Genomic DNA, 16,454 nt, shown 5'->3' on the forward strand with positions numbered 1-16,454 from the left:
AACAATATGAAATGCTGTGGCTGATGTTGCAGAGGTGTGGTAAGGAGCCTTGGTGTAGTGGGACACTTAAGGTGGCATCATCCCATAGCAGGAGCCTGAGAATGTGTCTACAAGGTCAGTCTGTTCTGTCTTATAGTTCATCTTTGTTGTACATATTCACATTAATTTATCTCTATTGGCTTTTTGTGTTTCATTGTTTTGGGAACTTATGTTTGTTGGAATCTCACATCACTTATTAATTAGGCAGTTCTATCAACAGTAACCAAAGATTCTCTTTTTAGGTCTTGTAAATCTAAAAAGACAGACTGTGACAGAGAAAACATCTTAAAAGAAGGCATGAAAAAATGTTCTTCAATTAAGCTGCTGAAAGAAAGTGGAATTCTTTTCTCAGAAGTAAGGGCTAGTAAGTAAGGGTTGTCCAATTTTTGTTGCTGTCTTAAACTAATTATAAGCTGTGTACTAACCATATATTATATATATTCAGAATAACTATATTTTTTGCTCAAAATGGCATCCTGGGAAATTCAGACACAAGGCCAATGTCATCTCAGCTCAGGTCACACATTTCTTTTCTTAAATATCTTGACTTCAGAGATGGTCAATTCCTATTCTATTCCAGGCTGGTAGACTTGCTTTCTATTAATCCAAATCATTTTAATGTGGAAAGACAGGTCCCTTATACTGTTACCAACCAATGAACAGCCCTCAAACTCCTCATCCTTGGCCACAGCATTCATCTGATGTGAGAATATATAATTGGATTCATTATTCTCTGAAGGGCAATAGACACTGAATTTTTAACTACTCAATCACACCATCAGCCCACTGAATTATCTCTACTTTTTCTGGCTTACTCTACATTTTCTAGGTAGTAAGCTATTATTTTTAATATTTGGCATAGTTTAATACATGTGGTGCTGCTGGTCATAGAAGACAGGGCTGAGTTTGAATTTACCTCAGGGAAGAATGTAATTTAAAATTACTACATTGTTTTCTAAATATCTAATCTATGCCATGGAGGGGTTTTGAAATAATCACTAATTCCTATAAAAACCGAGACAGAAAGCAAAATTACTACAACATCTATTTTCACAGGGTTGCTAGAAATGACCATTTCAGGTCTTGGGTCAATGAGAACAACACATTTTTAACACAGTAGGAACTTATTTATAGATCTATGTTTGTGTGCTTCCCAGTACATGGGCCAGCATTTCTCTTTGGACTGAACTTATCTGTAAGTTACTGTAGTAAAAAGCAAACCTCTCTGTGTGCAAACCCGAAGGAAAGAAATGTCCTCCACTATTCCTGTGGTTTACCACTAGGGGAGCTGAAGAGTCAGTCATCCAAGGTGTGTGATCAAGACGCACCTAGAAGATACAGGATGATATAAATCATGTAGAATTTGCCAAATAACTCTGCAAATGGGCTAAAAACATATGATGCTCTTGAAATAAAATCCTTACCAACTCAATTTCCCAAAATGAAATTTTCTTTTTTTCTTATGTTTTTTTTTTTTTTTTCCATAGAGCCCATGCACATGAAGGCTTAATTTCTTTCCAGCATTTTAACAGAATTTCCAAACATTTATCTTTTAAAAGCCTATATCCTTTTAAAAAGCGAAAGATAGAGTCACTAATTAAGTATGCTAAGGGAAAATTCAATTCATTACAAATTATCTAGAAGCTGTACGCACCATTCCAGCTATGAAGAATCAATCCTACTCAGAGAACTAATGAGCCCTAGCTTCTCCATTAAATTGGTGCCTGTCATTTAACATGATACACAGATGTATATGTACCTACATGTTGTGTGAATTATTTATATGTAAATAGTACATATACCCCTTTTTCTTTTAAAAAAGGAATTCATTTGCTATAGACTTTTAAATCTGTCTTTTTTACTTGTACTTTTTTATTACTTATCAGAGCTCAAATGTAAAGCTATTTCTTCAATCACCAAATGACAATAATATACAAATCCTTGAAGTGATATGCAATGCAAGAACAACATGACTGTTAATTAAATCATATCTGCGCTTCTTAAAGCAAGCTCATATCTGTCTCCAAATAGCAAGATAACTTCAATACCCACCCCATCTCCAGAAGAATGTTAATATACTTGATTCTTTTTCCATTTTTCCTCTTCATTGCTGATGTCCAGCTTCCATCATGGTTATTACGGCTACTGAGCATAGTCACATGACAGGATATGTAGACTCCTAATGGCTCAGGTGAAAATAAATGCATAAATAAAGAATTAGCCTGCAATCCCCGTGGGTGAGGAAGGCGAGGTCTGGAAGAGAAGGCAAGCTCCCTCTAGAGGAAAACTTGGACGAGTGAGCACACTGATATTAAGAACATAGTCCCAAAACTCAGGGAGATTTAGACATCTCAAGAATGGTTGCTTTTGCTTTTGTTTTACATTGCATGCTATTTAAAAAATACATGCAACTCATTCTCATCACCGTATTTTTAAAACCATATAAGAATGCCCACAAATATAGAGGGGAGATGCTGGCCAGTGTTTCCTCCAAAAAAGGAGAGAGAGAGAGAGAGAGAGAGAGAGAGAAAGTCTGCACAGTGGCAATGGGAATCACATCCTTCCATTTATGGGCATTGCCACATGATTAAAACTCACTAAATATAGTGTGTCCATCCAAATTTCCAGTGAAATGTTAATTCTTGCAATCGGTGAAATGTGAAAACCTAAAAATGAAAGTCAATAGAAATATTTAACATAATGCCTCTAATGAAACAGCCCATGAAAAATTTTTTGTGACCAAAATGTAGAGGGAAATACCAGAAATCTCTCTCAAAATTTTACACTCAGCTGACGTGGGTTTTAAGGTCATCATTGCTTTAATTTTTAAATTTTAAAGATTTTTAATTTTTCTTTGAGAGTTGAGAGTGGTAGGTTGGTGTCAATATGAAAACAACTTTATTAAATAAGTGAGTCTGTCCTACACACAACTTTGAAGGAAATAAAGTTGCATTGTGCACCCTGCTTTGGTGAATTTGTTTTCTACATCTATACATCTTTTTTTTTTTTTTTTTTTTTTTTTTTTTTTTTTTTTTTTNACTCTGTACTGCCTTCCTAAAATAATCATGAATCAGCATGACCCACTGTACACTTCCAAGGAGCTGACATGGCTACAACTCCACAGGGCAGGTTTCTGTGCCTCGTTTCCCTTCTCCCACATAAGCATGACAGCTCTAGAAACCCCTTAGCCAGCTGTGCCATAGGTCAGAGAACTTGCCTGGATTTGGAAGTGGCCAAGACTGGGGCATGAATATAGAGTCTATTCACTTTCCCAGGGCCAAACTCTGAGAACTCAAGTACACCTTAGCCTCTAGGCCTATACTGTAGGTCTATACTCCCTTCCCAGAGCCCAGAGAGTGCTCGCCATGTGACTTGAGCCACAGTCACAGGGGCCAGCTGTAGGCAATGCAGTTGAGAAAGTGGGAACAGAGAAGGGTGTTATGAAAAGACTCTCTTTTTTCTTTCCTTTTCTTTTTTGAAACACAGTCTTACTCTGTCACCCAGCCTGGAGTGAATGCAGTGGTGCGATCTCAGCTCATTGCAACTTCTGCCTCCCAGGTTCAAGAGATTCTTGTGTCTCAGTCTTCCGAGTAGTTGGATTACAGGCATGTACCACCACGCCTGGCTAATTTTTCTATTTTAGTAGAGGCAAGGTTTCACCATGTTGGCCAGGCTAGTCTTGAACTCCTGGCCTCATGTGACCTGCCCACGCTGGCTTCCCAAAGTGCTGAGATTACAAGCATGAGTCACTGCTCCTGGCCTATGTAATATCTTCTGTCTTCAATCTTCACCTCTTCACTTAACAAAAACTTAATCCTAGAAAAGGAGCTGATAAGTTAAATCCTGTTAAGATATAAACAACTGGAAATTAACACCTGGGATTAAACCTCAAGCCAACACTAAAAAAAATTCAAACAGTGAAATTTTAACTAAAATCACATTTTAAACTCAAAAATATGTTAAAGAAACTGGAAGTTTTGCCCCAAAGCATAAATAATTTCCATAAATGAAATACCTTAGCTAAATTCTGCATTTATAAATGGATGTATATAAAATTTTGCAAGTTCTAGTCATTTTTAAATTTATTTAAAATTCTATGGTGAACCAAAGTCATTTCGGAAAATTTCTTTATCCACAGTGTATGCATGTGACAATATATAAATGTGTTTACATTCATTACTGCTATATTTATAATAGCAAATAAAAAAGCAAGGAAAATAATATAAATGTTCAACTATAGGGCAGTGGTGAAATGATTGATATACAAAGAAATATCATGTAACCTTGTTTTGGCTATTTAAAAACTTGTGGGTTAGGTGTCGTGGCTCATGCCTGTAATCCCAGCACACTGGGAGGCTGAGGCAGGAAGATCGCCTTGAGGCCAGAAGTTTGAGACCAACCTGGGCAACATAGTGAGACCTCATCTCTACCAAACAGTTAAAAAATTAGCTAGGTGTGGTAGTGTCTGCCTGTAGTCATAGCTACTCAGGAAGCTGGGGCAGAAGGACCACCGGAGTTTGAGGCTGCAGTGAGAGGTGATTGTGCTGCTGTAATCCAGCCTGGGCAACAGAGTGAGACCCAGACTCAAAATAAATTATTAAAAAATTGTGATAAAATACACACAACATAAAATTTACCATTGTGACTATTTTAAGTGTACAGTTTAGTTTAGTGATATGTAATGTGAAAATCATCAGAATCAAAATGGGGTCACCTGTGCTTTAGAAAAAACAAAACCGGAGGGCGCGGTGGCTCACGCCTGTAATCCCAGCACTTTGGGAGGCCGAGGAGTTTGGCTCACGAGGTCCAGAGATCGAGACCATCCTGGCTTACACGGTGAAACCCTGTCTCTACTGAAAATACAAAAAAAAAACTAGCCGGGCATGGTGGCGGGCACCTCTAGTCCCAGCTACTCGGGAGGCTGAGGCAGGAGAATGGTGTGAACCTGGGAGGCGGAGCTTGCAGCGAGCCGAGATCGCGCCACTGCACTCCAGTCTGGGGCAACAGAGTGAGACTCCATCTCAAAAACAAAAAAAGAAAAGAAAAGAAAAATAAATAAAAAACCTAAACCCTGACAAATAGAGCTGGGAAAGGCCATGAAGGGAGGTTTCTGACGAAAATGCCTGATAACAAAACTAGTCACAAAAGACTGCAAAACCACAACCTTGCAGTTTTTACTCAAAAAATACTTCTGCAAAAACATCTGCCCAGCAACTGCCTGTTTAACTTCAAACTGGCATCAGTCTTGTTATTGATCCTTGCTGCCAGGGACAATTATCTCAAAACAATTAAGTAATCATCCTCATTTTCCTTTAAAAACTTTTGTCTTCTTTTACCTCCCTGAATACACAGCTAGCTGACTGTGATACGCATATTCCCTTTGCAATGCCCTATTCCTGAATAAATATCCTTTCTAGGGAGCTTTCATCTGTTAGATATTTCGGCTGACAGTAACTATTTTAAAATGAAGTTGATCTACCTGTGCTAAAATAATAAAAACTGAGATACATAGTAACATGGAAAAAGTACAGTGCAGAATGGTGTGTATTCAATGAATCTACCACTTCTTTGCTTTTAAATGTCTTATTTGAAATATATTTTAAAATAAGTAATGTATGGATAATAATGTGTCATCCATGAACCTACTCCTGCAACTGGCAATTCTTAACATTGGTCATATTTCTTTCAGAGTGTGTGTGTGTGTGTGTGTGTGTGGTGAGTGCATATGCAAAAAAATCCAGATAAATTTGAAGTATTTTTGTGCTTCATCCCCTGTCCCTTGCACCTTACTCACCTCTCGAGAATCACATGGGTTTAATTTGTATCTATTTTTATATTTTCTCATACATATGTAACATGGATACAATATTACTGTTTCTGTGCCTTTTAAAATTTGCATAAATGCTATGACCTCTTTTCAATTTGCTTTCTTATTTCTCCATACGCTGAAGCTTGTTTTCTCCATTCAATATAGTTTTTGAGTACAAATGCCAATTGTGTTTTTTGTTGGAAGGATATGTATATATGCTTGTTTCTGCACTACAGCTTCCTGGTGATACACAAGATGCTGTTAATAGCATTCACATCTGGAAAGATGTGATGGGAATTAGTAGTGGGAATTAGGACTTTTACTGTCCATTTTCCACCTTCCAAAGAGTTTGAAATTTTACAATTGTTGTCATTTTGTAATAAAATAGTTAATCTAAGATACAAAAGTTTTATCCTGTTCATGTGGCAAGGGATGTGAATACATTATAGCAGGTTATATAGGTTAAATGCTTTTTACCTGGCAACATACCGTGTTGCCCAGGTGAAATGGGACTGTGCAGGACACGGTGCATTATGATGAAAGCAATGCAACTTTTAGAGAAGATATAGGCTCTAAGGGGTGGGGATGGGGCGAGAGATTACACAGACGGGGCCGGCTAACTAAGCTTAGTAAAACTGAAGGAAATCTGTCTGCTAGGAATGCAATTAAGAGGGACGGAGAAGATAATGGACAGGGCCACACATTACATGTACAGAGGAAACACATTGTAATGAGAGTGAATAGATCTGATTTCAAGTACTGGTTTAGTCACTAACAACCATGAGTTTGGCTAATTCATTTAACTCTCTCATTTTAGTTTTTTCTCTCAATAGAATAAGACAAAAATTTCTCATTCACTCATTCATTCACTCATTCATTTAGTAAATGTTTACTAAAGCTCTAGCAGGTGCCAGGCATGCTAGGCACTGTATTAGGTGCTGGCAATATAAAGAGGAACAAGGTGGAGTCCATCCCTCATGGAACTCTCCACCTTGTACTACTGGAGGCTGGCTGTCATTCTGAGTCTAGCCATCATAGGCAGAGTGCCAACCAGCAGAGGCTGGTGAGTTCTGAGAACTTCCCTGGGCAGATTTGATGTTACTACAGCAGAGGCCAGATGATGGAGAAGAGAAGAGTTACTCTAAGGGCCTCAGCAGGATTCCTGGGATGAAAACAGAAAAGATTCCCCTTTTTCTTGAAACTGGGGGAACTTGGCTTCAACTGAGGAGAAACAGATGAATTAGAACTCCAGCCACAAGAGGGATAAAACATGAGCGACAGAGAAGGGGATATTTGATTTTTTAAAAAACTTAAGATACATGAGGATATGAAATTCATTATATATCTTCAATTCCTACTTGCAGTCTCTTTAATTTTTTAAAGTGTGTGAACTTTAAAATGGCCAAACGCAGGAACTGTATTACAGTGGATCTCATAGGAGATGGATAAAATGGGGATGATAATAGCTACTTCACAGGAATGCCATAAAAAAGAATAAATTTTAAAACCTGTTAATGTGTGATATAAGCTTATAAAGGACTTTATAAGCATGAATTTATTATTATTATTATTTTGTTTGGAGTTCTATTAATATAAGATATAGATAATATTCTTCCTAGAAGTTGTTTCATTCCCTGGGTTTGTGAAAAAAACACAAGTCCAATTGGCCCTATCTCAAGTCTCATTTTGCAGACAGCCACCTTAAACTCTTATGTATTTGTAAAGACTGTCATTTCCAGAGGCTGCATTATGTGACCTAGCTCAGCAGAGGCCTGGGAACACTTAGGGAAATATGACAAAATCCAGGAAGAGAATTCAGTTGGACATTTAAGTCAGAAACACACACACACATACCCCAGAACCTTATAAATCCTTATACGGCTTGGACTGTGAGGCAAATGTGAATTTTTTTTTCCTTAGATCCTCTTCTATTATTCCTAATTATAGCAAATATATTTTCCTTGGCATTTGAAATAATAAAAACCATGTTCGATGCCTTCTAAGCTAATAATGATTATGGTAAAATTTGTGTGGTATCTCTTTTTAAAAATCTATTTACACCATTTTACCAAAAAGACAAATGCACCTGTATGTTCATGGAAGCACTACACGTAACGGCAAAAACATAGAATCAGCTTAGGTGCCTATGAATGGGCGATTGGATAAGAAAACATGCGACATATACATCATGGAATACTACACAGCCATAAAAAAGAATGAAATCATGCCCTTTGCAGCAACATGGATGCAACTGGAGGCTGTTATCTTAAGTGAATTAATTCAGGAACAGAAAACCAAACACTGCATGTTCTCATTTATAAGTGAGAGCTAAACATTGGGTACACATGGACATAAATATGGGAACCATACACAATGAAGACTAAAAGAGGGAATGGGGAGAGATGGAGAAATGTTGAAAAACCACCTATTGGGTACTATGCTCACTACCTGGGTGATGGGTTCAATCGTACCCCAAACCTCAGCATCACACAATATACCCTTGTAACAAACCTGAAAATGTACCCCTTGAATCTAAAAGTTGAGGAAAAAATATTTACAATTGTTATCACAGAAGATACAGCATTCAATAGCTACATGTTTAGAAATAAATAGGCCCCGGCCGGGCGCGGTGGCTCAAGCCTGTAATCCCAGCACTTTGGGAGGCCGAGACGGGTGGATCACGAGGTCAGGAGATCAAGACCATCCTGGCTAACACGGTGAAACCCCGTCTCTACTAAAAAAATGCAAAAAAACTAGCCGGGCGATGTGGCGGGCGCCTGTAGTCCCAGTTACTCGGGAGGCTGAGTCAGGAGAATGGCATAAACCAAGGAGGCGGAACTTGCAGTGAGCTGAGATCCGGCCACTGCACTCCAGCCTGGGCGACAGAGCAAGACTCCGTCTCAAAAAAATAAAAGAAAGAAAAAAGAAATAAATAGGCCCCAAGTAAAATACTTTTGAAACAGTATGTTTTGTTGTTGTTGTTGTTGTTGTTGTTGTTTCTGTAAACACAGTCAGGGAAGGCAATTTCATAGCCCAATACAATTAATAGTCTCAAAAGATTTTCTGGTATTCTAATGATGGAATGTCTTATGCATACATAACTCAAATTCAACAATTTCTAGTCATTATTTAAATGAGAGACTTAAGTATGTTAACAATTTAAGAGATGTTTACATAAAAAGAAACCATCTAGACTTTATAATTATCCAGCCCAAAAGAAAATTATGGGGCACTTCTCTGTATTTCCCAAAGGAAATGGAACAAAACAATTGAAAAGGAAAAAAATAAAATATAATAAATATTTGGAAAACAAAAAGGGGAAATCATATCATTTGAAGAAGGACAAGTTGCCATGATTTGTGCGATAGCTTTTGACTAATTTTTGAGAGAATTTTGTGCATGTGAGAGTCACACACATCTTTAGAAAAGCTCCAAAACTCATTCTCCTTTTGAATTGTTCTCCTCTTTAACCTTAGATGATGTGGAGATAAACTCAAAGCCCAAATGTTAGGAGGAAATATCTGAAAGAAAGTCATAGGCCAGACCAGCACAATTCCTAGAAATGAAGGACAACTAGAGCAAAATCCAGTTAAGAAAATACTCTTGACTGGAAGCAGTGGCTTCCAGTAATCTCAGTAACTGGACAGGCTGAAGTCAAAGGACTGCTTGAGGCCAGGAGTTAAAGACCAGTGTGGGCAGTATAATGAGACCCCCATTTACACACACACACATGGAAAACACTCTCTAGGTTCCCACCAAGCAGCAGAGAAGGGACAGAGGTGCATTAACTCATTTTTTAACAAATGGAAAATGGCCCAATAAAGAATTCCAACATATCCAAGAACAAAAATGAAAGTTTCTATTTTTTTTCCCCAAAACTACTACTCTATTGACACTCCACTTAGATGCATTTTTCCAGGTGGGTAATAGATTACTTCAAACACATATCAGACTGATTCCATAACTTGTCAATTTGCTTAGTTATTAAACCAGGGTGATTGTTTTTCTTAAGAATGAATTTCTTCCACTTAAAATGTCTATCTCACATTTAATTTAAAGAGCTTACCTTTAATTTAAAGACCTCTTCCACAGATGAGCTTGAAGCTCCAGAGGCTTAGATGAGAGGACATGGAAGGGCGTTGGGTCAGGGAGGATGGAAATGTCTTTACCAGGTTACAAAGAGCATGTTGGTTTTCCTTTTTTGGTGTTAACAGAGGCAGCCCTGCCTCCATGGTAAAGAGGTTGGTGTCCTTATTCTTTTGTTGATATAGCTCCACTATCTAGAATTATCCCAAACAGCTTTCCTAGGCACCATGGCCCAACTCGAGGGCCTCAGTCACAGGTACACACTTGGAACTTTGGAGACAGTGTTGTCCTTTACACCAGGATATGCCACTATACCAACTTTCTCCCACATGGAAACACCGAGGCAGGTCATCAAGCTCAATGGCTAAGTAAACAATCAGGAGACAAGAAACCAGTTTTCTCTTCTTACACAAACTCACAAACCTTAAAAATGATTATTTTGGCTAGAGAATCATTCAAGACCAGAGATGTACTAAGGATGGTGGGAAGGGACCACCCCTTGCAGGCAATAGGCAGCAAATTGTCTGTAGAGAATTTAAAAATAACAATAAAATCAACTATAAGTCAGTCTGCTTTTTTATCATCACCACACACTGATAATGTCACTAAGTAATGTCAGTGATGAAATACTTCTCCCTATAAATAACTTTTGTTGGTCTAAGTTCTGAATAATTACTGGTTATTGTGTGTATGTGCTTCTAATTAATAGATTTTTATGTTATTCTTTAGTAGATATTCCGTATGGAACTTAATTTGGAGAAATCCCCATTAATCAGTTGGCTCCCAACACACAGGGATTCAGTAACTTGCATTCTTTATGATGAGTAAGTTAATAAAAAATAAAGTTTGATTTGGATATAACCATTGTGGTACTCCATATTTCTACTTTTAAACAGTGACTCAAAATTAAATAATGATAGCACAGAGATTGGAAAGAGAAGGAAACAGAATTAGAGAATTTCCGTTCTGTTATTCTATGTGGCCCCCTAGAGATTTTATTTGTGCTTCAAATGTAACAGAGTGAAGCAGTGCAAAATGTGAGGTATGATACATCTGGTTGGTAGATGGTAATTTCAGTTTGTATATGCAATATTTTAATGAATTTGAATAATAGCTTTAAAGAGTTGAAATATGCTTTCCTTCTTAAATTGTTAACTAAAGAATGAATCAAGAAAATAAAACATTAAATCAGTGGTATCATTTATTAGTGGCAGATATTTTTAAAAGCATAATACTTAGGAATTCTTTCTGCTAGCATTCTCCATGCTTCAAACACTGACCAATGTGCAAAGTGGTCAGAGATGACCATGTTGAAGATGGTAAAGTTGAAATAAAGGAAATATTTTATTCTTGGGCTTCTTTTTTATTTCTGGAAGACTGTTGCTGAGCCCTCAGAAGAGAAGTTGAAACAACTGAATTGTGATGGGCAGACATAATCGTCTCTTGTGGTCAATGATATGACAGATACAGTGGTGACAGGCACAAATCAAAGAAATAATTTCCAGTCTTTATGCATATCTTCCGTAAACAATTATTTGAATTTTTGCAGCATTCACTCTTTTGGAAGCATTGCTTTACACACGGCTCTCTTGGTATTTCATAAAACAATTCATTAATTCATTTAATTCTTACCTCATTGATGGGAAACTCTGCAGAATGTGCCTGACAACGAAATAGAGCTTCCAAGAGTAGATGGGATGTTCATTATAAAGCCACACAGTCCAAGTAAGCTTGAAAAGCTAATTTTGATCTTCAAATACCATACAATCCGAAAGAAAATGTGGACCCAAGAGGATTAGTTTAAAATTCTTCTCTGTTACATGCAATTGTTTTTTCTGTGTTACCTTTTTTAGTGTGAAGTTTTAGATGAGGCTAATAAGATCCCACAATATTTACAGGCAACCCAAATCAGTCTTGAACAATGTACAGTGAAACAATAAGCTTTAAAGTTGTTGCTTAAAAGCCGGGCGCGGTGGCTCAAGCCTGTAATCCCAGCACTTTGGGAGGCCGAGACGGGGAGATCACGAGGTCAGGAGATCAAGATCATCCTGGCTAACATGGTGAAACCCCGTATCTACTAAAAAATACAAAAAACTCGCCGGGCGAGGTGGCGGGCGCCTGTAGTCCCAGCTACTCGGAGGCTGAGGCAGGAGAATGGCGTAAACCCGGGAGGCGGAGCTTGCAGTGAGCTGAGATCCGGCCACTGCACTCCAGCCTGGGCGACAGAGCGAGACTCAGTCTCAAAAAAAAAAAAAGTTGTTACTTAAAGACCATGACACAGAAATTATGAAGAAGACTATAATTATGCCATAAAACATTGAAGGGACAAAAAACCCACCAAAACGAAATCAAAGTAAAAACATCTGAGCTATAGCAGATGCAGAAAGAAATCTTACCTGAACCTTTTGGTCATCTGTCTAAAGCAGAGCGTAAGAGAGTCAGTTGTTACAAACACCCTTCACCTCCCAGAGGGGGTCTCCAGTTAGGGAGGCAACTGACCTTAGACACTGGGACATTTCCCCCAAAAAAGTTGTGTAAACAAGCCTCACAGAGTCTTTCATCCTTCGAAGCTCTAACACCACTTCCACTCCGCTAATTAAGCTGGTAGAGAAACTCTATCCCTAGATGTCTGGGGAGCTGCTTTCTCTATACAGCACTCTGACATATGTAACTAATTTTTCTCCTGTTAATCTGTGTATTGTCCATTCTCAGGCTCCTGATCATTCAGACCTAAGTTGGCAGAGCAAAAGTTTTCTCCCATAACAACATGTAAGAAAATGGATATTGACATTTTTAAAAATCAAATTTTGAAGAAGAATGCCAGGAGAAATAACAGGAGATGTTGGTCATACATTGCTAGGTGTTAGAAAAAGGGCTAAAATGGAACCACTTTATTGTTGTTACCAAGAAATGGACATTAGTTCTAAAGCAAAGGATCAAATAAAGTCTCTGATTTTGTAGCAGAGGAAAACTTTGAAAGTTTTAATAAAATATGATATAAACATATAAATTTACTTAAGGTACTTTAGTGAACATTTTTTGATTGAAACATTTGAAAGCTGCTAGAATAAATCTCAAAGAAAAAATGACATTCTCAGTATTGAAATTTCTGGATTATCAAGACATGGGATTTTTTTGAATCTCTGCCAAACTTAAGCTTAAGACCTTTCCCTACTATTTGCAGGGAAATTCACATGTGTTGTTTTATGTGGAAAAAAAAGGCTTTGAAATTAAAACTAATAAAAAATGTTCTTGGATCAACCAGGAGGAATGATAGATTGAAAAATCTGGCTATACAATCATTGAACATGAATATGCAAAGAAGATCTATCTTGACAAAATTAAGTCTTGAAACTAGAAACTGTAATGTTATTCATTACTGTGACAGGTCAATATGAAGGCATACATTTTCCCTTTTTTCAAAATCTCATTAATGTAATTAAAATATATGAAACCATTACTTTTTCTTTTTTTCTGTAATAGTTTCCAATTTAGAATGACGAGGAGGTCCATTATTCAATTACTTCTTCTGTTGTATCATCATGATCACATTTACAAAAGTCAATACAACAGTTCTCACTGTTTACATTTCTTTTCTGCCCATTATTATTACTTATTTCAGTTTGTGATCATCATAGTGCTTTTCCAGATGCAAAAATGTCATTTGAATATTTCATAAGAATTTGTTTATGTAGACATTCTAATCGTTTATATTCTCATTCTAGTTACTATAGAATGACTGGGTAATATCAATGCCTCTTTGACTTTTTCTACTGGAACAAAGTCACGCAGCATCATATATTATAAATTATATGATAGTAATCTATAAATGTTCTTTGTCCACAGAATCAGAAGGATAGAAAATTGAACTGTAAGAAACCCAAGCAAATTAGAAAACTATGTAATAGAAAAATTCAGCTTAAAGGGGCATAAGCAGATTAAACTAAGATTGAAAATGTATTAATTTCCTATTTACTGAAGTAATTTTGTCATGTAGAGGAGTGGGGCATGAAAAAATGCTTGATTCTGGGTGTCAGATGCCCTGGGTGAGCACTGGGTGTGCCAATACTTGAGATCCCTCCTCCTTAGCCTTCCCTCCCAAATTTGCCTCCCTCCCAAATTTGCCTCCCTCCCAGCCTGTCCCTCATCCCTCTGGGCTTTCTTATTTTAATCAGGGAATCTGAGGTTTAAATGGAGGTCTGGTGCTAGCAGGAGAGATCAACAAACCCTTAGACCTATTGATAAGTCAAGAAAACATAGACACCCTTCTATTCATTTCTTGTATTAGAATGCAGAGGTACTGAGTACCTTTTGTTCTCAGAATTGGTTTTGTCTCCAATTCTGGAAAACAGGAAAATTTTGATCAGCTCCTCATACCACCACACAATTTAAAATGACCAGGAGTTCCTTTATTCAGTTGCTTCTTCTGTTGTACCAGATAGGCATTGCTAAATGTGAAAGCAGTGATTTGGGATTAATGAGATAATTTCAAAACTTTCCCTAAAAAGAACTTCTTCAATTGTCAGCTTTAATTTTAAGTATCTTACATTACTTCAATTGTAGTTTTAAAATAGAGTGGTAGATAATTTAAAAATATGTAATAATATAACTTTAATGCACAAAGGAAAATAATACGAGAAATTCACTCTTCTTTCCAGCTGCTGCAATATCGACAGGATTAGTAGTAATGGAAAACTCAGCTTTCATTTCCAGTTGAAATGGATAGAAATGGTGCCAATATGCACAGTGTTATTTTGTAAAGATGTACATTTATTAAATTAGATTTTAAAATTTGAGACTACATGACACAAATTCTCTCTAAAATTGTTCAAAGTTGCTCTAAAGCAAGTCATATTCCAATTTCTTCATCTGTTTTTGCTTCCCTAGGACAGAAATATGAGCATTTGAGGGCAAGTGATTCTCTTTGTGGTTCCCTCCTGGGGAGAAGTCATCAGTGCAGTCCTGCAAATGAGCAGTCAATGCTGGTTCCCTGGTCGATGAACCAAGGCTGGGCAAATGGAAGCCAGCTTTTATTTTTCTCTTTTCCTCCTGCTACTGGCTGCTAATTTCGGGGCTTGAGATCAGCATGTATTTTATTTTCTCTGGGTATGCCAGCCTCTTCAGGTGGAGCCCTTGCAATTCCATTGCAGAAAGGGAAAGAGAAAAACAAGATAGAGAAACTTATGTGTCTTTTGATTTGGAAGGCAGCTTATGAATTTTGTTATACCATATACTGCACAAAAAGAGAAACTTAAGGTTTTTGTATGTCTGCTCACCATTTAAAGAGAATATCGGTTCCAGTTCACTAACACAGAGGCAGGAAAATTAGCAAACTGAATGCAATCATCATGGTTAATGGTTTCCTCAGAAAATCCTTAAAATTATGCATCTTTCTCTTTTAGTAAAAGGATATCTAGATTTGATATTTTAAAAAAGAATCCCAAAATGTGGAAGGACTGATACTTCAAAGGAAAACAGTTAAATCATAAAGGGGATACAATATGGTCTTGATCTACATAATAAGTGTTTTTAATTTGGGCTATCCCAACAGTTATTAAGCCATTTCCTTCCTGTCATTTCTTAAAATATCAGTACTTTAATGAAATACACTGGAACCTGAGATAAATATTTTCACATTTAATGAAGAGTAGCTCCCTTTTCTACAAGTCTCAAACCATTTGGGTTGAATGCCTCAAAACTTTTTAAAATTTCTTAAACCTGTCTTTCAGATCAATGCTTGCCTAGGATAAGAAATCAGCGGTGAAACTATAAATAGATGTAAACTTGAAATAAAATACTAGTTGTGTTCATTTTATTAATTTATTCCTCATGACATCAACTGAGGCTACTACTGGATTTTGTCCATTCAACAGGCTTTTTAATCCCCATCCTCTCTAAATAGACCCTGGTCCTTTGGCCACAGAGGTGTGAGTCTGTTACCCAGCTAGGCCAATCGCCATTCTTCCCTGGATTGATAAATGAACACTCAAGAAAAAAGTTCTTTCTTTCCAGCTGGGCTGCAAAATTGCCGGAGGATCAGTAGCCTGCCATAAGACCAGTAGGAGAGAGTAACAATGCACATAAGACTTGAGGGCAGGTGAAGAGAAAGAATCCTGGTCCCAGTGATCTCCAGGTGTCGTCTCTCAGCCCTGGTTCCTGAAACACTTTCTTTAGATTTGTCATCTACCACAGTATCATCTACAGCTCCCTAAGCAATGAATCATCTCTTTTTTTTTCCTGCTTAAAAATCGCTTCAGTTTCTGCAACTTGCAGCCAAAATGTCCACACGAATATATGTGCCATTTTTACAGCACTTACTTTTTAAGTTTAGTCTTCACATACAGGAAGACTTTTTTTTTGATGTGCCATTATATCTGCTCTGTTAGCTTTGAAAATGTGCAGAGATGTGTGAGGACCACCATAATCAAGATATGCAACAGTTTCATCATACCCCAAAATACCCTTGTGCTACCTATAACCCTTTACAACCAATCCCTGAACCCAAGCTCAGCCATTGGGA

General features: G+C 37.3%; 1 long non-coding RNA gene across 2 annotated transcripts in view; it reads left to right on the top strand.

Moving 5' to 3' along the window:
* The first annotated feature begins 285 nt into the window (after positions 1 to 285).
* The window catches only part of LOC108539527 (uncharacterized), a 139,046-nt gene continuing 122,877 nt past the window's right edge, over positions 286 to 16,454 (top strand). Inside the window, exon 1 of one of the 2 annotated variants that reach the window (XR_001888410.1) lies at positions 286 to 403. This is a non-coding gene — a long non-coding RNA (uncharacterized LOC108539527). The remainder of the gene's footprint in view (positions 404 to 16,454) is intronic. The other variant, XR_001888414.1, reaches the window with a different exon arrangement.

Source organism: Rhinopithecus bieti, unplaced genomic scaffold (genome assembly GCF_001698545.2).
Source record: "Rhinopithecus bieti isolate Rb0 unplaced genomic scaffold, ASM169854v2 scaffold_1714, whole genome shotgun sequence".
Lineage (NCBI taxonomy): Eukaryota > Metazoa > Chordata > Mammalia > Primates > Cercopithecidae > Rhinopithecus > Rhinopithecus bieti.